The sequence below is a fragment of the Lepisma saccharinum genome, chromosome 27 (assembly GCF_977018435.1).
Source record: "Lepisma saccharinum chromosome 27, izLepSacc3.1, whole genome shotgun sequence".
Lineage (NCBI taxonomy): Eukaryota > Metazoa > Arthropoda > Insecta > Zygentoma > Lepismatidae > Lepisma > Lepisma saccharinum.
In genome coordinates, this window is record NC_139255.1 from 26,222,203 (window position 1) to 26,247,586 (window position 25,384).

A 25,384-nucleotide genomic window follows, 5' to 3' on the forward strand; every position below is an offset into this window, starting at 1 on the left:
TGGAAAACCACTCTGTTAGACCCATCAGGACCACTCCTTATCACCCAGCAAGCAATCCGATTGAGAGAAGCAATCAGGAAATTGTAAGACTTTTAAGGACGTTTTGCAATCGGAAACACGACTCCTGGTGCAAACAAGTGAGGACTGTCTGTTGGCTCATCAATAATTCTATATCCGAGGCTACCGGTTATGCCCCAGTGGAGTTATTTTATAATCGACCTGTAGCAGCTAACTTACTGCAGGAACTAGACTGGCCTGAAGACAGTGAGTGGAAGACTCTAGCCTGGGAAACCAAATTATTCATCGCAGAAAGTCGAAACAGCCGACAGAAGAACAAAAAGAACATACGGATCAATCCCCATTCGTTCACACTAAAAGAAGGAGATCTGGTTTTAAAAAGGAACCACCGGTTAAGTTCAGCTAAAGATAAAGAAATATCCAAGTTCTTTGAATACTTCGTTGGCCCGTATGTAGTTGAGGATGTTAAGCACAACACAGCTAACTTGCTGGATCCTTGGAAGGACAAATTAATAGGAAGGGAAAATTTTTCCAACCTGAAGAAAATTAATTGTTCACCCGAAAGAACACAGGAATTATTGCAAAGATGGCATCACCAGATAAAAAAGGACTAATTTTCGTAGCAAAGAAAATTTTGTACATAAACATTACCTCAATTTTCTTTGTTTGTAATGGAGGAGAACTTGATACGCCTTGTCTATTTTGGTGATATGTAATATGTTATTTGTTTTCTGTTAATTTCACAGAAATCTGTTTGATTTATATGTTAGTTTCAATGCTGTTGTTTGTGTTGATTTAAATTTATAATTTTTGCTATATATTTGTTACACGCAATATCGGAAGCGGAAGTCATTTCCGGTTTATAAACATTTGTTGAACTGTCCAATCTTTTATTGATTCCGTTGCCGGAAAAACAGTGCGTGAAATGGAAAAAGTAAGTTGAGTTGCGTAAGATGATGTTTATTTAGTGAAAAATACTGTTTTATAGGAAAAGCCGCAACTTAATTCAAATGTGACTGCGTTTGTGAATATTATTGTTATTTTGCAGTGATTGTTTAAAGGTAAAATGTGTTATTAAATTTGTAAAATAGTAAGAAGCTAATTTTTTTTGTTCAAACCGTTTCGTCCTGAGAATGCTCATTGTAGCATAACATTAAGGCGAGTCTCATAAGTCCGCCGCACAGGGAGATTGGGTAGCTACCGTGACGTAGTAATCCGTGATCCAGTGGCGAACACCAGAAAGGAACGTCACACACTAACAATCTGTCGATGAGTTTTCTCACGTCGTCCACCCAAACGAATTCTTTGGGTAACGTGTTGTAGCGTTTGACGCCGCTTCCACTTTTCACCTTTCACATCCATATAATACTACAGGCAGAATTACTGTTTTGTATATTTTAACTTTTAATTTCTTAGAGAGAAGTAAGATGCATTTCCTGAATTAAGCCTACTTTTTATTTTATTTCCTCTTTAATATAATTTTCATTTGTTAATATCTTTTATCAATATTCCATAAGATTTGGTTGCCTGCAAAAATTAATCCGTTTATCTCCTTGTTAGTAATAGTATTTTATTTATATATCATGTCAGGATAGAAAAAAAAAGTTCGCGCCTCAGTCAGTGCAACGAGTTGTGTAATAATGTTGTCTGTTTCAGCGTTTGACTCATACCAATTTCAAGATATTTTAGCGAATTACGCCGGCTTAAGCAAAAACAAATAAATGAATTGACACACGTTGAAAGGGATATTTTCATGTATAAGATCGTGAATTATAATACTTTAACGATAATTGTGTACTGCTTCAAAGACATTGACAAATATTAATGAAATAACTATTTATATTTGTGGCATTTCAGGACATACTAATTTTACCCCTTTTCCCACTCGAGTTCAATGCAAGGATACCTCCGCAAATAACGAATGAAAAGTTCTCATCATGTGCAATTCTCCATTAAATGTTTTCTCCGAGTTGTACTACATTCTTTTTCTTTGTTACAAACAAGTATTGTTTGCACATTACATTTAGGAGGAGAGTTGCATCTACATTTCACATTGGTCAGCTCCTTCTACTTACTTTCAGGAGCGAAAGCTTGTAGTGTAGTGTTTAACGTTCAGGCCTGTCAATCTGATGGTCGTAGGTTCAAACCCTTCCGGTGGCAGAAAATTTTCGTAAATTTTAGACCTATCCCATTGTGTTCATTGTTCACCCCGTGTGAAACGGAATGATTCAGTTTGGAATTAACGATGGGGGGAGGGGAAATATTAAATTACAAAATCTCCATTTCAACGAAAAGAGAATTGGACAAAAATTGGATAATTCTTATAAATATTAAAATTACATTCATGTTTTTAGTGGTATAATCGCAGGTAAAATCAAAGATCTTACATGGAAGATGTTACCTTGCTCTGAACTAAGCCAAAAGGCATTTCGCACCGATTTAATACATTCTCCAATACATTTCAAAATGTTATTGAAAGTTTCATGTCGATAATTTGACCAATGCATCAATTCGTGACGCTGAGATGATATTTTCTGCAACTACCTCTTCTCTTCAGTCCCTTCTGTTCTTCTCTTCTCCTTCTCTCCCCTCCTTCTGCTCTGCTTTTATCTCATATCGCCTTCCCTACTTTTCTCGCATCTTATCTCCATCCCACTCATCACCACTCCTCGTATCTCCTTTCCTGTCTTAGATTTCCGACTCCAAGCACTTTTCTCCTCTTCTTTTCGTTCTTCTCTTTTTCTCTCCTTTACTCACTCTCCACTCTTCTCTCATCTCGTTTTCCTTCTCTTTTCTCTTCTTTGCTCCATTTTCCTCATCTCTCCTAGAATATTTTTCCATTCTCCTCACTACATCTCCTCTCCTCGTCTATCCTCTCTTTCTTCTCTCCTCTACTTTTCCTCTTCTCCTCTCGCTTTCTCTTTCTCCTGTCATTTGTCACCTCTCGTTTTCTCTCACCTCTTCTCCTTTCTGTAGACTCATCAGCGATGAAATGCTAGAAAACCTATTATTTTTCTTTCAGAAAGAATTTTGTCACTTGCGATATAATATTGATATTTTTAATACTTTTTATACACTAATACTTGTTTTTATTTCTTTCGCGTATTTTATAAATATTTATTGTGCATGTGGCAACCCTGAAATTGAGCCTAACTCTACACGCAACCCACCAACACCTTGTGTAAATTGGGTTGCCTAGTTTAAAATGTCGTGGTCCTAAAACTTTTGAGAGACACTGTACCTCAGTACGGTTCGATTGATTTTAAGTATTTAGAAATAAAGATAACACCTGAAATTAAATAAGATAAGTTTGCAGTAAAATTTAAAATAAGATAAGTTAAACAGTGCTAAAAAATTTCGAGAATAAATCAATTATATCAAATAAATAAATTACGCAGATAATTTGAGCCTAGAGTCAGAAATAATTAAAAGTTGAGTTAAAATACCTACTAATTTAAACTAGGCAGGCTTAAAGTACGTATTAGTTTTGAAGAACTGTTTGTTTTGATTGCCTAAGCAACATGAAAATCATTGCGATTTTAGCTATTTTAAACGGATTTTTTCCAAACGTAAAAGCTTCTAATTTTATTTATCTGTTGAACAAGTCCTTTGACTATCCTTATAATATAATTACAATTTTATTATTAACAACATTTATTATTAGTATTTTTATAATTTTCATAATTTGTTACTGTCAATGTCAACGCAGGAAATCTATTATTTATGACCATTAGTGTACCAATGAATTACCGTTAAGCAAATTTATGTATGATTCACCGCCCAGTGACCAGATTTACGATGATGTTGCACCGATGGTTGAAGTGGTACCATTGAAAACAATAAACCCGCCACTGCCGCCTCCACTGCCCCAGTCTGTTATTATTCACCCTAGGGTACAACAAGGAGTTCAAAATGTATCGCGAAATATTTTAGTCACCAAAGACGACATTTTAAATTTGCCGAAGAATATTGTATCTGTTAAAGATAGAGTTCAGGAGCTTGCCGTAAGCAAGGGTCCAAGTTCTGTTCAAAACAGTTGCAAAATGGAAAGTGAAGTGACTATTTCACCCTGTATCCTGCCAATTGTAAAAATTAAAGATTTATTTGTGAATCAGTCAACAGCAAAAGTCGAGAAAGTTCCAAATGTCACTTTAAAAGCAGAAAGTAAGCAAAATTCCCAGGTTTCCGAACCTGTTGTATCTTTCAGATATCATATTTTTGACGACTATACCTTTGCTTAGAATTTTATTATTCATTGCGTTTTAAAATTTTAAGTTATAATTCATTTTTTAGGTTTGATTGTACTTTATGCTAGGTTTATTAGTCATTTATTTTGCTAGCACCTTCCCAAGTCTTGTTATTGTATCATCACGGAAGTGGTCGAGTTGAATAAACACGCTGTCGCAAGCGCCACGATATTTATCTCTCTTTCCATCCCATCTATGACGTAATTTCAAAAGTCCTTGACTTCATATCGAATTTTCGCAGCTCTTAGTACACCTTGTTCGTAGTAATTTAAAGTTTTGTAAACATTTACGCGTCATTCAGCGTATCAGGGAATCATCGCCCTTCATTTTCCTTCTTCGCCTGTTGGATTGTCACGTTTGCTTGTTGCTCGAAGCAACGATTTTCCCCTCCACCTCTCCGACGGCACCCGCACGGTTCCCGAAGTCGCCAGAACACGCCGACGAGCGAGCCTACGATTTTCCTCGCGGTGGAGAAATTTTCTGTTACGTTCAGTAACAACTAATGCAACTTTGCACAATTTAGAATATCTGATGTCAGCAAATTCCGTTCTCCGCGTTTACGAATTCCAGAGCACGCTCGTAGCTCAGAAAAGCTTAGCATAGATTTTGAATATTTTCTCGAACCAGTGGCGTTCGCTCATTAAAATTTTCAGGGTACCAGTTTAGTTACGCATATAGCCATTAGAATTTGATTTTCACGATAGAACTTCATGTCAACAATGTTAGGGATATTTTTTGTTACATAGATGAATTTTGCCATAAAACGTCGCATTTATGTACCTCAGATTAATCACGACCGATAATTTTACAAAGGAACAACAAGATGATTATTTTGTGTTTTTCACGCAACATTTTCCCGTTTTTTTATAGAGATATTTATAGTAAGTAAATTTTGGGAAATTGACGCATTTTTATTAGAATCAGAATAAAGATAAACGAAATTTTGATACAATCAGGGAAAAAGGGTAATTTTAGCACTTTATGCACACAGAGTAATCACAATTGTTAGCAACATGTCCAGGCTAAGCCTCGATGATTGGCACAGGCATGTGCAGCAAAAGTCGCCACGGCACCGTTAGCCTTTCCAAATTTAAACAGTGTGGTTTACCACAAATGTTATAATTTAAGAATTTATTATTATTAATAATATTTATTATTATTTATTAGTTCATTTACCCAATTTGCACCTTATTTGACAATGCAGCAATAAATTCATTACTTCTTACTGATTAACTTCATGTTAATTTTAGTACAGTAGGTAATAACTAGTAATTTGTATTTATATTTTAATATATTGCATAACTATTCTCGATCTATTTTGTTTGGACAAACCTAAGGGATTGACGCACCGAGTTGTTAAATTTCTTTTGTTTAAAGAAAATTTGAAATTGAGAAAGCTTTTTTAATTATTTTTATTGTGTTTAAAATTTGAATTTCAGCTTTTCAATTCCCTGATGCCATATTTGTTACCACCTGGAGTTTCAACGAAACTAAGAAGTAGCATTTACTGAAATTTTTGTTTTATATTGCATTATAATGAATCACGGCAAATTGCTTCGGCCTATCAGTTATTAGGAGGCCATTAGAGGCTTGCCAAAGCAACCTCTTAGGACACTAATAGCTTGCTTTGCGCAACTCGAAGTTATATATTTATTTTAAGTGTTCACAACATAATCATTTTTTTAAATTTAAACACAATTTAGAACATGGTTGCAACACTTACTTTGGTTTATTAATTTTACATTTTGTAATTTTGAAGTGAAATCTATTATTGACAATAAATTATTTCAGTTTATCAGAACACGTGATGGTATTTAATATCAGGTTCAGGTCAATTCATTGTCATTCAGAATTTGAATAATAATTTGAACACCCACATATCAATTCAGATTAACGAGGGGCAATCTATATTTTTTAACTATCAGGATTTTTCGCAGATTATTGTGGATCAACAAATTTTACATACAAGAATTTTTGCTTTCGAACAAGTAAAAATGAAGGAAATTGAATTATTACTTAATATTCCCAAGAATTTATCTGATTTCAATATTCCCCAATGGACTCCGCTTGAACTTGCCTTAAAGCAACTTAATCAATCTGTTAGTAAGGGCATTTCATTTCAGGAATTAGTTTTAAATCCTTTGCCCATGTCTATATTAGTATTTATTATTTGGAATGTAATGCTAACTATAACACTGGTGTATTATTTGTATAAGCACTATCAACTTACGAGACAGGTTCAATCAGAGCAGCACAGTAATAATTAATAATTTAATGCAACACATCAATCATGGACATTAATATTTTAATTACGGTTGTATATTTTATTTAAATTTTTCTTATTTATTTTCAAAGAGTTATGGCAATTATTTAATCAATTTTTTTTAATTTTATTTTATTATGATGAGGCAATTTAATTTAATTTTAAGAAAAGGCAATGGAAATAAGTTTGGTTTTTTTGTGCATAAACGTGAATTATATCTACCCATCCTTTGCAATTTCCTTTCTTTATTATAATTTTCCCTTTTAACCTAACCTGTCTATACGGAACAACGTGGGCAAGCAATGCCTACATCAATCTTGGACATTTATGTATGAAGGACTTCCACAGAAGATACCATGCAGAAATACTCATCACCAGATTACAGGGAAGCATGCAGATATTTTTTTTATACAAGACGACTACATTTTTCCCGGAAAGCCTATATTCAACCAGGAACTTTCCAGTGTAGTGTCACAGACTATCAACGACACCTAGTGAAGGAACCAGATAAAGTTTCCCTCCACACTGTTTTACAGTTGGGACAAATTTTTCCCATCTCCCAAGTTTTACGGGTAAATTACCACACTTTTTACATTACCCAAATTAAGTTAAGACGAAAAGCAATATGAAGAAGAGAAGTAAAGCGAACATATATTCTACACGCAGCAGTTTCGGTCACAACAATAAGCACAGAATTATTGTTCAGATTGTGCTACAGTGTTTTTTCACACATACACATGCAAGCTTATATCATGTGTATTCATGTGAATATTTACCGTGCATTATGGAAAACAATACTTTTCCATAGCCCTTCTACAAATTTTCAGTTTCATACCATGCATGCTAGCCAGTTTTACATGCATTATAGTTTACATTACATTACAAGGAGACGACAAGCGCCAGTTGTGTCAAATTATCCAATGATAGCAATTAGTGCGTTATTTTTTTTTAAGAGAAAATTTTCATTATGGATAACCAAACGAACATGCAAGAAATAGACAAGCATAACTACAGCACTTTCGAACATTTTAGGAAGCATGCTTTAGTGCCCATGTTTTATGCATATGTTTATCCCAAGCAGTAATGTTTTGTTCACTTACATGGAACATCGAAAGCGATACATTTGTTTGCAGAACATTTTCGGATATATATCAACAGAGTAGACAGTTGGTGGATACGTGCAAGATTTTGTGTGCAGTTACACACGAGTAGGTACAAGGCTAAATACACACAGTTTTTTGTGTAATTAATTGTGTGCATCAAGTATTTTTAATCAAACATCGGAATATGCAAGATAGCCAGTGAAAGTTCATATATTTGTAGTAGTCATGAGTGAAGTTGCTACACATTTAGCAAAATATAGTATATGTTGGTGTACCCAGGCTTTTTACAGGCAAAACAGTACGATGTGAAACAGTGTATATTGTGATAAGGTTACAGCGAACACCTGTGTTCTACATGCTTATTTACGATTGAACTTACGTCTGTACTTGTGAAGACTTTACGGTTTTGTAGCTTATTTGAAGGGTCCATTGTGGGCTCCAATTTTAAGAAACAGTGGGAGTTATGTTTTATTTTGTACGACCATTTGCCTAGCTTGGCGACACAGAGTAGAAATCGCTTGGCGAGGCATCATAGACTATTGACCACGCGCTTGCGATTTGTAAAAACGAGCAATTCTACATCAAAACAATTTACGCACGAACAATTGCGTTCAATCGCAAGTTATATCACTTAATGACATAAATTTTGTAATTATTGATCATATAATCATACATAATATTGCTTTTATATCATATCGACGTGCGTGCTTGTTTTATTGGTTGTAATGTTTAGGGAATGGAATTTTTTAGGGAATCAAAAGAAAGCTATGTTTTGTTGTTGTTTTTTTATATATTTTGTATGTGTGTTTTTCTAAGAAAATACATGGAATTGGCGAACCTGGGTCATGTCAAGTTTTGCGATTTGACTTTTACATTTTCAACAGGGAAAATTTTACGGGCGAACGTATCAATCCCTAAGATTGTATATTTATTTTTATTAAAGTCTCTCTGAACGCTTCACGTTGACCAGGGCATTCACTTGTTTTTCTCAGTTGTCTCAACCTCTGAGGCATGTTTACAATGCATTGTGTTGTGCCATGCAAACCTCCTGAGCATTCAGGAAACAGGTAATACTTCTGGTTATAGAGTCAGCGGTTTGCATGGTAGCAATTAAATAACACGATTCGGCATAGAGGAAAAGCTCGATGGCCTAGTAATATAGAGGTGAGACAAGCTGAGAGGAGACGGACTTTTGGGATTGAGTTGAGAGAGACGAGGTGGTCAGCAAGGCAGTAGGTCAGAAGTGGAACGACGCTCTGGTCGACGAATTGGAGAAGCTTACAGAGGACTTCGCTTATTTTGATTCAGCTAAAGACTTCAGATAGACAGGTAATTATCCTACACCCAGCCATGATTCAGATTCAACGGTTCATAAAACCCAACAAGTGACCATTGTATTTTCTGTAGTTAAGTTCCTTAGTGTGATTTTGTACCTTTCGTATTGCCAAGCGATAACTCGTCATGCCAATGACGAGTGGTCTGATCAAGAGGATGAATGATGAGTAGTTTACATCACCCATTGATTACTTGGTTAACAGTTTAGGTATTCATAAGATCCCACGAACTTTAAGGTTCGTTACGCTTCTTCTTACAATCATCATCATCAATGTGTGTGTCATGATGCATGGTGCTGAGTAGAATAACACTCTTGTTTTTCTCCGGCACGTAGCTTACCAGGGTCTCATTTTCATGGAAGGCGAATTGTGATGTGCAAGGATGTCTTGTCTTGATATTGGTAAGTGCAGGTGGGATTTCACGTATGTTTTTCTTTACTGTTCCAACAATGGTTACATTTTGTAACAGGAGAGCGTTAGCCAAGTCATGACTTGTGAAGAATTGGTCTGTTGTGATATTTCTTCCAGAGTTCCGCAGTGTGTAGCACAGTTTCTTCACGACTTTGCTGACGAGGTTCTTTTGAACTGACTCTCCTGGCTGTCGTCCCAAGTAGATTAGACCGTATTTGGCGTAAACGTTATCAGCATCGCACAACCAGAAGCTCTTGATGCCGTATTTGGCTGGCTTATTTGGCATGTATTTCACGAACTTGCATCTCCCACGAAAAGGCACTAACTGTTCATCAATCGTAAGAAAGGTGCCGGGTACCATGATTCTGAGACAGTTTTTGATAATAAGTGTCCAGATATATCGAAATGCAGCCATGTGATCAGTATCCAGACATGCAGCGCCAGTATGTTTGTCATCAGATCAGAGCAGTCTTCTGATATCTTCGAAACGATTTACTTCAAAGGTTGCTTTGTACTTTGGGTTGGAGAATTTGTTGATAAAAAGCTCAGGAACAGGAACATCCCAACTTCTATCAGTTGGCCTCGATCCGCGCCAAATACATCTGCGCATGCGCACTTTGCAGTGAGTCATGGCAGGGTATGTGGTTGACCTTGAGATGATTGCCTTTAATTTGGGCATAATTGAACATAATATGTAGGATCAATTTCCCTTTATGAATGTTTTCCTGCTGTTTCAGGCTGGGGTCAAAATGACCCCACACATGGAAAGGAAGGGTATTTTTTTAAAAAACGTTAAAAATATAATTAAAAATAAATTGTAAGAAATGTATTTATACATGTTCCTATAGCTGAAGGAGTATGGTAAGATGTCACAGAAAATCAGAATTATTTATTTAGATTTTATTATAATACCAGGAAATAAACAGATAGTGGGGTCAAAAGACCCCACACATGCATCCGAGGGTTAAAAGAGTCTTAAATAAACTAAAAGCAGAAGGTATTACCAGGCCTCCCGCACTGGTGCAAAAATCCGAATAAGGTTAATTTCTGAATTCATTTGTTCGTGCATGAATTAACCAGCTACCAGTCGGCACCACCATCGATGCTAAATCCTAATTTTCTCAATAAAAATTTAGTTTATGTATCTATTAATCAATGATGATCACTTGTACGTGATTTTGTATTTTATTAAATGCCTTTCCCTTCTTAAACATGTATAAGAAAAATCGTATTTTTAAAGTCACTAGTTCTACATGACGTAACATCGTTCCATATGATGTCATAGACGTACACTAACTATTTTAATAAGGATGTAGAAGAACAAAAAATAAAAACAATGGCTTATTGTGCAGATTTTTATTGTAAAAACTGTCAGAAGAGGAATCCAGAGCTGTGTTCGTGTTCTGTCCTATCCTGAAAGGTTAGTTATTTATGAATTCTGTTCGCTCTTTATGTAAAAATAATTTCCATAAAGTTAGTTTCCACGGAGAATAATTCCTAGCATGTCTTCGTATTCTGTATTTTGCTTCATTTAAGTAAAAGGAAATGTGTGAAAAAAAAACGTCTGAAAGGGTAAAGCTTCGATTTTGTAACTTAATGTTATTTATAAGTTACACAGGAGGATAGGAAGCCAACGAGAATAGTAGGAATGACTTGAAGTTTGTTTGAAGTTCGGAAAAGCTCATTTGTGCATGTTATAATGCAGAAAGTTGCAAGTTATCGCGCTCCTATTCGCTTCTGCATGAAGTTTATTTCTTCTAGCATTTAAAACTTTGTCAACATGTACAGGAGATGAAAAAAAGCGTGTAAATATTAAAGCAATGAAACCTAAGGTAACGGTTCCTATCGTTCTATGATTTTTTAAAAAAATTCTCTTAGCAGGAAGACTAATTATCGTAGAATTTTAGAAATCATTGTCACACGAAATTTGAACCTTTCTTAAAGTAATTAGCACTCTTTGGATTTTTTTTTAAAAAAATATTTATGTTGAAAAAACAACTTAAAATTACCTTACGCAAGCTTGCACGCTTCCCAAGGACAAATGTATTTTCCATTGACAAGGGACTGTAAGTAACGTAGACTAGTGGGAATTAATGTAGAAGTAAATCGGAACCTTAGTAAAATAAATTTAGGTAATTTATTTATAATGCTAAGAGAACCAAACCTGGCCTGCCTAACCTAACTACGAAAGCATACATTGAACCAAATCATAAGTAATCACTAGTTTTGGTAACGAAATGGGTGTAACTAACCTACATGTGCAATATATGCAAAATATTTTACGAACATTTACACATGTGTTACTGTAAAGAAAAATCCTTTCTCACTGGTGCCACGGGAGGAAGATTTTGTGTTTCAAATCGCATTTTAATCTATGTGCTTTAATCCAACCCTACAGAATTATGGATGTTACTCCTAATATTAATAATAATATAATAATATATTATGTTGATGGAATCATCTAATTATACCTGTAGTTAATATTATTGCTGTAATAGCTCTTGTTGTTGGTCATGGGCTTTGATCTACTAGATGGTATGGGTGATTTTGATTTGTTGACATATTTCCTGTCCTGGTATGTTCTTCAGAAATATGTTGTGTCATAACATTTTTCTTGAAAGCACTCCCGGGAATAGATTCCATGATCCATTTAATGACAAAAATTGCATTGTTAGCCAGTTGTAGGTTAGGCAGTAAGCTTCAGGGACTCTTTCTAAAAGATAATGTGGTAAAACTTTGCTTCATATATTAGGAAGTTTAGTGCAATATCTATAATATTTTTTTATTTGCATTACCACACACTGTATGGTGCCATAAGAATTAGTTACGATGAGAAATAATGTGAAAATTGAGTAAAAATAAATCAATTGAATGGTGACAAGCTCATAAGATTTTGCGCAATTGTTGAAGGAGCTATCATAGAATGGACCCTTATACATTTGACACTACTTTATTCAACAGATACAGATAGTGATCTAATGCATATTCATTTTCAGTAACTTTTCTTTGTGTTGACACGCTTTGACCTTAGCTCACTAACAACTCTTGCATCTTGGAATTTATCTTTTTTGAGTGACATAAAATGCAGAATGCTTTGTCTTGCATAGTTATATGTTTCTAAAATAATTTTTCGTCTTTTACTTTTCTCGTAGAGCTGAGATATAGTTGGAGAAAATATGGCGAAAGGACTTGAGGCACAAAACATACAAAAGTCACAGAGTTTGTGGAGACAATTTTTCAGTGAAAATGTTTATGAATTCTAATAGAAATAAGTTAGTGCATGATGCATACCCAGATGTAGAACCAAGTAAGTATATTGCATTTCTTATGGAATAACTTTGTCATCAGTTATGTGGCTCATGCACAAGAAATTGTATTTTCCCTTTTCTGCATTAAAAAATATATGCTTTAGAGATAAATTTTGCTTAAAGTACATAACACCTAACAACACGATACAATGCTTGAGGATGTTAGAAACAAATGTATTTAATGTTTCACTAAATATTCCAAGCAGGATGCATGAAAAATACATGATTTTCAGCTAAACAGTCCTGTAAAATATTTGAAAAGTTTGATTAAAGGAAATAAAATGCACATATTTTTCTGTTTGAGACTGTACATATGTGAACCTACTATGGAAATGTTTGTTGAGTGTGTTAATGATGCTTTAATAATTTCAGTAACTTTTATTCCAGTGAAAGTCTGTAGGACCTCAAAGAGATTATCATACCTTATGCAAAATATATTTATTACTAGTGATTCAATAAATATATATATACCTGAATAACAACGTGTTTGTTTATTTTCCCTTACATTTGTTATTAGCAATAGAATATAATGTTTTACATTTCCACAGTATGAGTATTAAATCATTAAGAGTAATGTACTTACTCTGAAACTGTTCTCTTCTTCTGGAGTATTTCAACATGTAAATTCATTCTTGGTGAAGTGTAACATGTCACCATAGTGAGTGTCTGACCAAGAAACCTATCAGTATGACACAATAGTTTGTCTAATGGAATTTCATTAACAATATTATGATAATATTCAATACAGTGGAAATTATTTGATGTAGGGTTTTAAGGATTTGTTATAGTCTTTTACTTTATATTCCATATGTTTAATGCTAACAATACAATTTATATGTGTAATTAGAAGTAAGATGCTTGAAATACATTTTGGGACTTGTAGGCATAATGACCATATTGGGCCATTCAATGTATGTGAGGAAGAATCCTCTTATCTAATATCCTTACTTGAGTTTGAACTGTTCTTTTAGATCTACTTTATGCACAGAAAGGCTAATTGGGTTGAGCCTACAGTTTAAAGTGGGATCCGAAACACTATGGGTCTCCACCGGGTATCTAACCCATACCTGAGTTAAAAAATGGGTGTGAAGAGCTCCTTGAGAAAGGTTGAAAGTGAAATGTTATAAATACTTGCAAACGATATACACAAAACTACGAACTTCCTCAGAGACAGTATAAGAGCCCCGCTCTTCTCAAAAAGGTAATGACATTTATTAAAGTGCTGTCATTATCTCCCAACCTGGTCAATAATTGGTAAGATCAAAAGTTTGAGGAAAGTATAATCTACACATTAGGTAGGAATAAGCCAATCACTTAACATTTAGACATGACACATTGGATGGTCTAGCCCTTGCAGCAAATCATCATGAGTGAGACACCTATGTTCAATACGGGGCCAAGTTAAATTTACTTCTTGATGGAAGGGATGATATGAGAAACATGCACCAATGATCGACCTGATAGTGTGAAGCTTGAAAGAATGATTATTTATTAATTCTTTATGTTCACTTTCTTTTAGAAACATGTGTGACATTATTTAGAAGTAGCAGGGATTTTGTCAATATGGCATCCACTATGAGTGAAATGTTGCTGTTCATTGGTTCATTTCCAAGTGGCATATGTCACATGTCACTTTGGTGTGAAATCTCTCTAAATTGCAAAAAAAATGTTGGTTTCTTTGTCATCAGCTGGAAATTTGCACATTTCTTTTGTTTTTTAATTATCTTTAAAAAATTCATGTGGAATATTTATTCTGAATGCATGGATTGCATCATCTTCAGTACTGTATTAAGTATATGAATATATAAAATACATATCTGTGCAGGATAAGATCTTTCAGTGGTGTATTTTTAATTCCATTGTGTGTGTGTTTAGGAGTGGAGGGCTGGGAGTGTGCTTATCTAGCTTGATCCTACATACTCAATGACTGCTTTGTTTTTTATTCTAAGACATTCATATTTCGAGTCCAGATTTTTGTGTAACTATGAAATATGTAATGCCATATGATGAAATTGTAGTCAATATGTAGAGTGGTTCCAGTAAGTAACTTCGAACAAAACTCGCTTGTATGACATACTCCTACTCCCATTCTAGATTAAAAATTAGGGATTTTTGACAAATACTAAAATGAATAAGCATGCAGTGATTAGTTAATAATATATCTTACAAACATTCACACGTTTTTAGAAATGGGTTGAAATTACTCTCATGCAAACCAGAAAAGTGAAATTTCATACAACTTCGATTGATTGATTGATTTGGTGTTTTAAGTCAACTTTATTCACAGTAAGGCCAATCGGGACTGGACCTACAGTTTAAAGTGGGATCCGAACCACTATGCGTCTCCATATAGGTACAACTTCGAAATGAGGTGGTTGCTATATAGGCATTGTAGGTTAACTTGTGTAAGGTGTGACCTGTTCTTACTCTATTTTCCTATAACTATTCATTATCACCATCATAGTAGCTTTTACAGAGAAATAGACTGATAGAATTAAAACAATTACAATTTTATTCCAGAAATTATTCTGTTTGATAACTTCCCAATGAACTGTGTCACTCATAACTATTATTTTATTCTATTCTCTCATGGCAGATGACACTGAACTAGTTTCTATGTCGTATTGTCCAAAATACTATTTCATCTACAGAACACTGAATGTAAGTTATGATAGAAATTAACTGTAGTGTAAAATATTTACTTTCATCTACAGCATAACATAACCCATGGTTCTACAGAATAGTTTCTCAACCTATAGGGTGCGACCAACTCCTGGGTCCTGAGGGGACATTTGGTGGGTCGGGACGTTGGGTTCGAAACTTTGTTAACTGGGTCTTAACAACCTATTACCTTAAATTACTTAGATATATTGTTTTAACAATTTAAATTCAGGCCGTGTTGTTGTAAAAGAGCAAATATATGATTATAGACTAGGTGCACACCCCTTCAAAGTAATTCCGCTTGTTCGCATCTTATGGGTCCCATGAAGTGTAATATCCTTCAAGGTAGGTCCCCGACTGAAAAAGGTTGAGATCCACTGCTCTACAGCCCTGGAAGGTCCTTGGCCTATCAACTGACTGCCAGTCTGCCTCCCACAACCCTACCTAGAGGTGTGGAGATCTTCAACCAGTAATGGGGTGACGTAGGGTCAGCACATCGAACCCTCAGCTGTTATAGGAGATTTCCCAGACTGGGTTACGCTACTCACTTGTAGGTCCCCAATTTTCTTAGGATGGTGGTTAAGTTTGGAAAACAAGTACTGACTTATGTATATATCTTTTATTCCAGTATATTTCATACCTACAAGCCGCCAGCCGATTTGTAATGGTTTCGTTAGATGAATAGCGTTAATGTTCCATCAGTAGTTTTTAATATACGTTTTATGATTTATTCTTATTTCCTGAGAAAAAAACCTTTGAATCCTGTCTTTTGTTTCCCTGGCATTTTCAGCATCAAATCTTCCCCCTCTCAGGGTACTCCACTGATATCAATTGCAGAGAAAGTGGATGCATTTGTCTTTCGTCCATAGACAGATGAATGGGATTTTCTACGTTGGTAAATCAGAAGTGTCTACATCTTGCGATTGAATATGGTAGGCCTACACAAGAGAGAAAATTACAGTGACGGCACCAGAAACAGTTGCTGATATTAAGTGTGCTGTATGCTGCAGATTGTCACCCACGTTAAACTGTGCAGCAATTGTTATGAAGAGAAAGAGACAATTTGGGAAATGTTGCAACATGGCTCGAGCGCCCTTTAGAACACTTTTGGTAGCGCAATGATCCGCTCACCCCACCCTTCCATTCCTGCTTTTATTTTCTGCTAATAATTCGGACATATCTCGTAAGGTCGTAGTATTTATTTTATTTAAGTTCATAAAAATGTTCTACAAGGATAAATACCATTGTTGGTTAATCCTGGGTTCGAATCCCTCTTACAGCTTTCTTTGTGTCAATTTTTCATAGCATCGTCGCGATTAGCCTAAAATTGGAAAAATGCGACGCTAAATAAACAACGACGAGGGAGGGGTAAAACGCATTGATCTACGAACAAAGTAATCGCCGTAGAGTTTACACAAGATAAAATCGCGATTTGCCCAAAATGTCAGAAAAGCAACGCATAATAGGGAGAATACAACATAAAAATACTTATTACCACAGATAATACACGGACCATTTTTCATGCACAACGGAATGATTTACGTGCTGGAATTTCAGGAACTTGAAATTATTTTCTTATGTTGTGCTTCTGGGCTACTTATTCTGTATATCTCGTAACTTAGATGTAGAAATCATTGAAACGTAACGTGCATTAACTGAACAATGGTATTTATCCTTGTAGAACATTTTTTTGCACTTGTATAAAATAATTAATTCGACCTTACGAGATATGTCCCGAATTATTAGCAGAAAATAAAAGCAGGAATGGAAGGGTGGGGTGAGCGGATCATTGCGCCGAGACGCATTCAACTGTCATTGCCAAGAGTAAGATATGATTGGCGGAGAGGTTGCTATGACAACGCTTTACGTTTCGAAACAGCCGTAGGGTGGCTCCACATGTCCGGTTTGGTATACGCACAGATTACAAAGGAGAGATAGGAAGTAAGCGATCTTATTAATCTGTGGTATTACTATTAACAAAAGCAAAATTATTTCTGGTGTAACTAAAGTTAAGTATTTGGGTCATATCCTGTCTGAGAAAGGTATTTCGATAGACTCGAAGAGGGTAAAATCTAATGTAAACATGGAAAGGCCTACTTGCAAATCAGAGCTTCAAACATACTTTGGTATGGTTAACTATGCAGAAAAATGTACTCCAAATAAATCAGATATTTTGGCACCTTTAACTGGTTTGCTTAAAGATGGTGACATGTCCTTCCCAGACGTATGAACAGACTGTTGAAGTACACCATCCCGCCTGATAGATATGAATCTTGTGCTGGAAGTTACGAGATTAATGAGAATGCATGAGAGAAGGATTGTGCTGTTACTGTGATTTATTTTTTGTGAGTTTCGTTATGATGTAAAACTTTGGTTCTTTTCAAATTGCATAATCAAAATAAATAGATTCTGAATTCATATGTTAAAACGTAAGTTCTGTGTTTTTGTGTCTACTTATTACAAATCTTAATGTTTTCCCGTGCCCTGGGAGGTATCACGCGTATACCAATATACAGTCTCATGTTTCTCATTCTCAATTTGTATTTAGATAAATATATTCTTATGACTATTAATAATATCCTATGGTTGAATCTGGCACCACCGTGTCAACAATTTGGCGTACAGAAAGTGGGGCCACGAACACATTGTGTATTAGCTACGTTAATCTTTGGTAACGTGTTATAGATTTGCAGTTGACTCAGAACTTTTGATGCGCAACAACGGAAAATAAAATATTAAGAAGTGGAAGCAAAGCTTCATCTGTTTTACTGTGAGATTACATCAAGGCTTGGTCATAGGTATGTTTGCACTGAGTGTTGTTACGGGTGCTAATTTAATAAATAACTAATTAACTCAATTGACTCAACTGAACTGAGCTTAGCAACGCAACAACGAAGAATCGCTCGCCTCACCTACTGGGCGAATTAAACATTACATGAATTATAATACGGTCAGGATAAGTGCCTAACAGTCGGGTTTACCGAGAATAAACCTAGGAGGATTTCATTTTAAATACCTGAAATGACGTTACATAATACTACGGTGTTTCTGAATATACATATATATTAAAGCACAGATAAATACACATTACATCTTGCCCTCTTTCACTCGATCTCACATTCATTCTCTCATTCTATGGCATATTGCGACAATATGACAAATACAAAGGTTAGATTAATTACTACTTTGACCATACTCTTGCTATGTCTTGGCTACATTGCCTTTTACAATTTATCGTTTAGGATTTTAAGTATAAAGTGAATAATTGTTCCTTGTGCGAACCCCTTCTATCTTTTCTGAAGGTATAAATATATTCAATGAACTATTGTTTGCTGTTAACATAAACTCTCATCTTTAACATTTGATTACTCCGCCGGAAAACAGATGTCTAGGGATGCCATAGCACTGATTTAAGTTAAGTTATGATTTGATTCACGCAGATTCGCGGTAGATAGTCGTCATCTTTCTCACACACGCACATGGTTGGATCTTACCTTAGCTGCATTCCCTCTGACCTGGGTTGGGTGAAAGTGGTCCTACAGTTTTGGAAGACATCTGCACTCCAGGGTTGCACTTCGCGGTTATCCTGGTTGGCGAAAGTGGATCGGTCGGCAGCTCCATCTGGCATCCTCGGATCCTGGCTTCTCTCTTGCACTGTCGACTCCATACGACAACTTGCGCAATAATAGGTCAGTTCTTCGCGGTCACTCGTAAGTACAGATACGTGACTTGGGCGATGAGACGAACATACGCGATGAGCCATTCGCGGTTTCACATGGATATCAAATGTTATTAACTTTCACTACTTTGGACGTTGTTTCGGACGATTGACACAGGTGGACGTGTCTGGCGTTATTCTCACATAACCACACGTATGTGCACGGATGCGTTGACGGCAAGGGGAGGATGACCCCCTGGTTCTATATTCTGCTCTACTCCATGGCTCTGAAACACTCACTCGAGGAAAACAAATCCAGACCTCGAGTCTGCTTGCAACTCGCAGCTCGGTCGCGCTTAGCTCACACTCCGGTGGCGATTCTAGGCAAAACTGTGTCAAACTGTTCCAAATCATCCCTTTTATTCCAGATTTGAACGTAGTGACGCTGTACCCTCTATGATCAGGTGCTTGTTTATTGTTTCTGGTGCTTTGACCGTTGTCCTCCTATCCTGGCCAATGCTCACTCAGGTCCTTAACCCCTGGCAGCAGCCCCTCGCGCAGAGATTAGGCTAACTCTTTCTCTTTTGTATTCGACACGTTCAGAGAGGCCAACTCAGTAGGGTTCTGTCTTCCATTCAATCCAGCAATGAATCTTTAATAATTCATAACTCCCGTATTTCTGTTCTGATTAGGCTCAAATCTTGGAATCAGTGCTTTGATGATGTGGTCTTCCGCTGGTGAAAATCTCATCCAATTCGGTCCATTGGTTTAGAAGTTGCATTTTTCTTGATATTCCCATAAGAATGCATGTAAATCCGAATTCGGGCGAAAAGCAAGCTAGTGCTGGCTAAGACAGTTCGCTAGACACCTGTATTCGCGACGGATATTAATATTACCAATTGTAATTAATTCATACTAACGGGCAATTAGATTAATTACTTGTCACTCAATATTTGACCGTTATAACATTCCCCTCCTTTTAATTATGAATTTTTTTCAGAACGAACTTGCGAGTGACAGGAAAAAATTCATACCACATATTAATGATATTTGTTAGTGATCGCACACATAGGCGTCTGAATAGGGACTCGAACCCTGGACTGTATAACTTTTAACTCAACATTAGAATGAAGTTATACTTTCTGCAATTGTGATATAATCATGAGAATATAAACAAATATAATAAAGCATACAAGAATACAATATAAAGTACATTTTAACACCAAAATCTCAACGTATATTACCACATATATACTAACTTTGGATACACCCTGTAGTTTTATACATAATAATGTGAATACTGAATAATAAGCTAAATAAGATACAAGTAAATAATTGATTTGCAATTTGTTTCCTCTCACACATATGTTTGCATACTTCTTGCATTAATTATAAGAAAGGTCTACATTTTTTGCCTTTTAATATACAAAATAATCTCTAATTTTCCTATTGTTTACTTTACAATCGGGGTGGCTCTAGTGCGATATTTTCTTCAGTGTCTCCTTTGACATGAGCCGGACTGGCAAAGGAGTCTTCTAGTCTCCCGTCGGGCCTTGAATATCGGTTGTCTGCTCCAGACATCGCTGTTCTTGCCTCAGTCTACTTCGTCCGGGTTCGTAATCCGGGGAGAGTGGGTCCAAGTAACGGCTAGTTGACGGTCTATTCCAGTCGGGTAAATTAGCACCAGTCTGTGGGGACACGACTGTTCTAACCGCATTCACAGCACGATTCCTCTCAACTTGACTCGGGTTGTTTTGACCCCTGCAGTGTTGCCATCTCGCGTTTTCTCCATCCCTATCGTCTCGGAAGTGTTGTTGTTGTGGGCGGTGATTGCTGTACTGGCCTCGCTGGGGATAAGCTTCTCTATTGTTCCTCCCAGAGTTCTGTCTCCGACTATTGTTTGTCGCCAAGTTTACTTTCGGGAATCCCCCTTGCCTTTCTTCATCAAAATTTCCATACTTTCTCCTGTGATTCTTGTTTTCCCAGGATGCTAGTTTCTCTTGCTCCAGCGCGTCCAAATCGCAAAGAATCATCGACATCGTGTCCAGGTTGGAAAGTGCGTCTCCGGTTAGCTGACGTTGCACATAATGCGGAAACATTGCGCGTATTGCGGCTAACATCTCAACTGGCTCAATTCCGGGCTTCAGGGCGTGAAAATCACTCACTCGCTGCCAAAAGAATTGTTTATAGGTGATTTTCTGGCTCTCATCAAACCTGCGATTTCTAAGTAGAGTGATTTTTCGTTCTACTAGCTGGCGACCTTGAAACTGTTGTAGAAATGCTTGTTCAAACTCTTCAAAGCTATTAAATTGTGGATTCCGCTGCTCGAGCCAGATCCTCGCGCTCCCTTTGAGTAATTTTCGCATTAGCCTCAAGCAGTCTGGGCTATCGACACCGTACAACAAACAATCTTCCTTGAAGTCCCTTATGAACATTGACGGTAAAGTCTCGTCGTGATCGGGGTTGTACGTTTGAAAATTATCTATGCCGACTTTTGAGAAGATTCCGCGAGTATTCAACTCCGGGTTGGACACACTGCGTGTCTCCTGCTGGGCGAAAGCGTTCAAGCTCGGCGAACTCCCGCTCCGGCCGATGACGTCACGCGCTGCTTGGCGATCCAAGGAAGTTGGTGCTGATTGACAGGTCAGCTGGTTGGTCACGTCTGCTGCGACGAGCAAAGGAGTTGGGTTCGCATCCCTGGACGTTGTCTCCAATCGGCGAATCTCTTCGTCCTCGTTTCTTCTCCGTTGCGTGATTTGGAAACCCTTCAATTCACGTGTCTCCGCTTCCATTCGTTCCAATCGGCTGGTTAGGCTCGTCCGATTCTCGGTCATTCTTGCGTCCAGCGTTCCAATTGTTTCTTGAACCTGACGTAACTCTACACGCAGATCTTTCTCCATTGTGACTACATTAATGTTTGTCTCTTCATGTCTCCTTTCGCAATCCTTCTCCGACTGAAGTACTTTCTCCTTCATTCGGTCATTTTCGGATAGCAGTGCTTGGAAACGGCGGTCCCATCTATCTTCCCACTCTTTTCTTCTTCTTTCTTCCATTTCTTCCTTCCGTTCTTCCTGCTCTCTCCTCTTCTGATCTCTTTCTTCATCTCTGGCTTGGATATAGCTGATTAGCTGAGAGAACATGGCCTTCACGTCCATCTTCTCTGGAACTGGCAACCCCGTTACCGACTGATCTTTCCCTAGATCCTTATCAACGTTATCGGTTGACGAAGCGCCTGCGTCTGTGGAATGCTCAACCTCTGGGCGGTCCATCCTATTGTCGGCTAATCGCTGGCGGCGTCGAGTGCTCCTTTGCATGCCTCTCTCTTCTTCTTCTTCTTCTTCTTCTTCTTCTCGTGGCTGGCTATCGCCGAAGGAAAAAGATATCAAAATTCTTTTCCTGGTTTCTGGTTTCAGATCCCGGGGATCGCTTCCCCTCACCTGCTTCCGTGTGTCATAACGCGTGTCCTTTTGTCCTTTATCGTCCGAAGTTAATAACGCCCATTGTTAATAAAATAATAAAATCCTCTAATAATTCTGCTAGGGAAAAATGCTATAGTCGCGACAAATTATTTTCACTATTATACCATAAAAAACACACAAAATGGTTCTAGTTACACATCGATTGCATATTCAGTTAATTAAAATCACCGTACAAATTACACATTAATACTTTAAATGAAAACGTCTTTATAGATTCTTATCAGGATTTTCCGTTACAGGTTGCAATTATTTAATTTTCAACAAAAAAAATCTTAGTTCCCCCTTAGCGTTAAATTCTGGTACCCTGTCGTAGACATTCGTAGGCTGAAAACTCTCATTAACAAGTATTAAATCCCCTTGGGTAATAGACATAACTGATTGTTAACCATTACAATCAAACTTAATAAAATTCACATTGAGTAGCTAAGCAACTAATTAGAATACTCGTGACCTCCAGGTTCCTTACTAGCCTGCCTGTAACATCGTTCTACGAGCCTAATTCCTATTTGCTTCCTATTTGCCTACTCTTCTATTTGCCTATTCGTCGATTATTCGGGCCTACCTTTTACACCCCTACTTGTCTATTCACATACTCGTCGATTATTCGGCGTACTTTTTTACTTGCCTACTTATTTATTTGCCTACTCGTCGCATGTTCGGGCAACTTTTTTATATTCCTACTTATCTATTCGCCTACTCGTCGAATGTTCGGGCAACTTTTATATGCCTACATATTTATTTGCCTACTCGTCGAATGTTCGGGCAACTTTTATATGCCTACTTATCTTATTTGCCTACTCGTCGCATGTTCGGGCGCCATATTTTGTTACGGGTGCTAATTTAATAAATAACTAATTAACTCAATTGACTCAACTGAACTGAGCTTAGCAACGCAACAACGAAGAATCGCTCGCCTCACCTACTGGGCGAATTAAACATTACATGAATTATAATACGGTCAGGATAAGTGCCTAACAGTCGGGTTTACCGAGAATAAACCTAGGAGGATTTCATTTTAAATACCTGAAATGACGTTACATAATACTACGGTGTTTCTGAATATACATATATATTAAAGCACAGATAAATACACATTACATCTTGCCCTCTTTCACTCGATCTCACATTCATTCTCTCATTCTATGGCATATTGCGACAATATGACAAATACAAAGGTTAGATTAATTACTACTTTGACCATACTCTTGCTATGTCTTGGCTACATTGCCTTTTACAATTTATCGTTTAGGATTTTAAGTATAAAGTGAATAATTGTTCCTTGTGCGAACCCCTTCTATCTTTTCTGAAGGTATAAATATATTCAATGAACTATTGTTTGCTGTTAACATAAACTCTCATCTTTAACATTTGATTACTCCGCCGGAAAACAGATGTCTAGGGATGCCATAGCACTGATTTAAGTTAAGTTATGATTTGATTCACGCAGATTCGCGGTAGATAGTCGTCATCTTTCTCACACACGCACATGGTTGGATCTTACCTTAGCTGCATTCCCTCTGACCTGGGTTGGGTGAAAGTGGTCCTACAGTTTTGGAAGACATCTGCACTCCAGGGTTGCACTTCGCGGTTATCCTGGTTGGCGAAAGTGGATCGGTCGGCAGCTCCATCTGGCATCCTCGGATCCTGGCTTCTCTCTTGCACTGTCGACTCCATACGACAACTTGCGCAATAATAGGTCAGTTCTTCGCGGTCACTCGTAAGTACAGATACGTGACTTGGGCGATGAGACGAACATACGCGATGAGCCATTCGCGGTTTCACATGGATATCAAATGTTATTAACTTTCACTACTTTGGACGTTGTTTCGGACGATTGACACAGGTGGACGTGTCTGGCGTTATTCTCACATAACCACACGTATGTGCACGGATGCGTTGACGGCAAGGGGAGGATGACCCCCTGGTTCTATATTCTGCTCTACTCCATGGCTCTGAAACACTCACTCGAGGAAAACAAATCCAGACCTCGAGTCTGCTTGCAACTCGCAGCTCGGTCGCGCTTAGCTCACACTCCGGTGGCGATTCTAGGCAAAACTGTGTCAAACTGTTCCAAATCATCCCTTTTATTCCAGATTTGAACGTAGTGACGCTGTACCCTCTATGATCAGGTGCTTGTTTATTGTTTCTGGTGCTTTGACCGTTGTCCTCCTATCCTGGCCAATGCTCACTCAGGTCCTTAACCCCTGGCAGCAGCCCCTCGCGCAGAGATTAGGCTAACTCTTTCTCTTTTGTATTCGACACGTTCAGAGAGGCCAACTCAGTAGGGTTCTGTCTTCCATTCAATCCAGCAATGAATCTTTAATAATTCATAACTCCCGTATTTCTGTTCTGATTAGGCTCAAATCTTGGAATCAGTGCTTTGATGATGTGGTCTTCCGCTGGTGAAAATCTCATCCAATTCGGTCCATTGGTTTAGAAGTTGCATTTTTCTTGATATTCCCATAAGAATGCATGTAAATCCGAATTCGGGCGAAAAGCAAGCTAGTGCTGGCTAAGACAGTTCGCTAGACACCTGTATTCGCGACGGATATTAATATTACCAATTGTAATTAATTCATACTAACGGGCAATTAGATTAATTACTTGTCACTCAATATTTGACCGTTATAGTGTCACAATACTTTTCATTTGAATTGTGCAAAGCTAAAGTCACCAATGGAAAGTAATTCTCCTTGTGAATTAACATGTCTCGCATGCAAAGAAAAACTTGCAGTTCCTGTTGTTCCTGTTACTGCTGATTTGCTTGCGTCATTGCAGCGAATGTTGGAGGCAAATTCCAGCAACCTGGAAACTAGAATCGAGAAAAAAATGGCAGAAGATTCTAGTAATCTCGAACTTAGAATCCAGGAAAGGATTATTGAAAATACTAGTAATCTAGAAC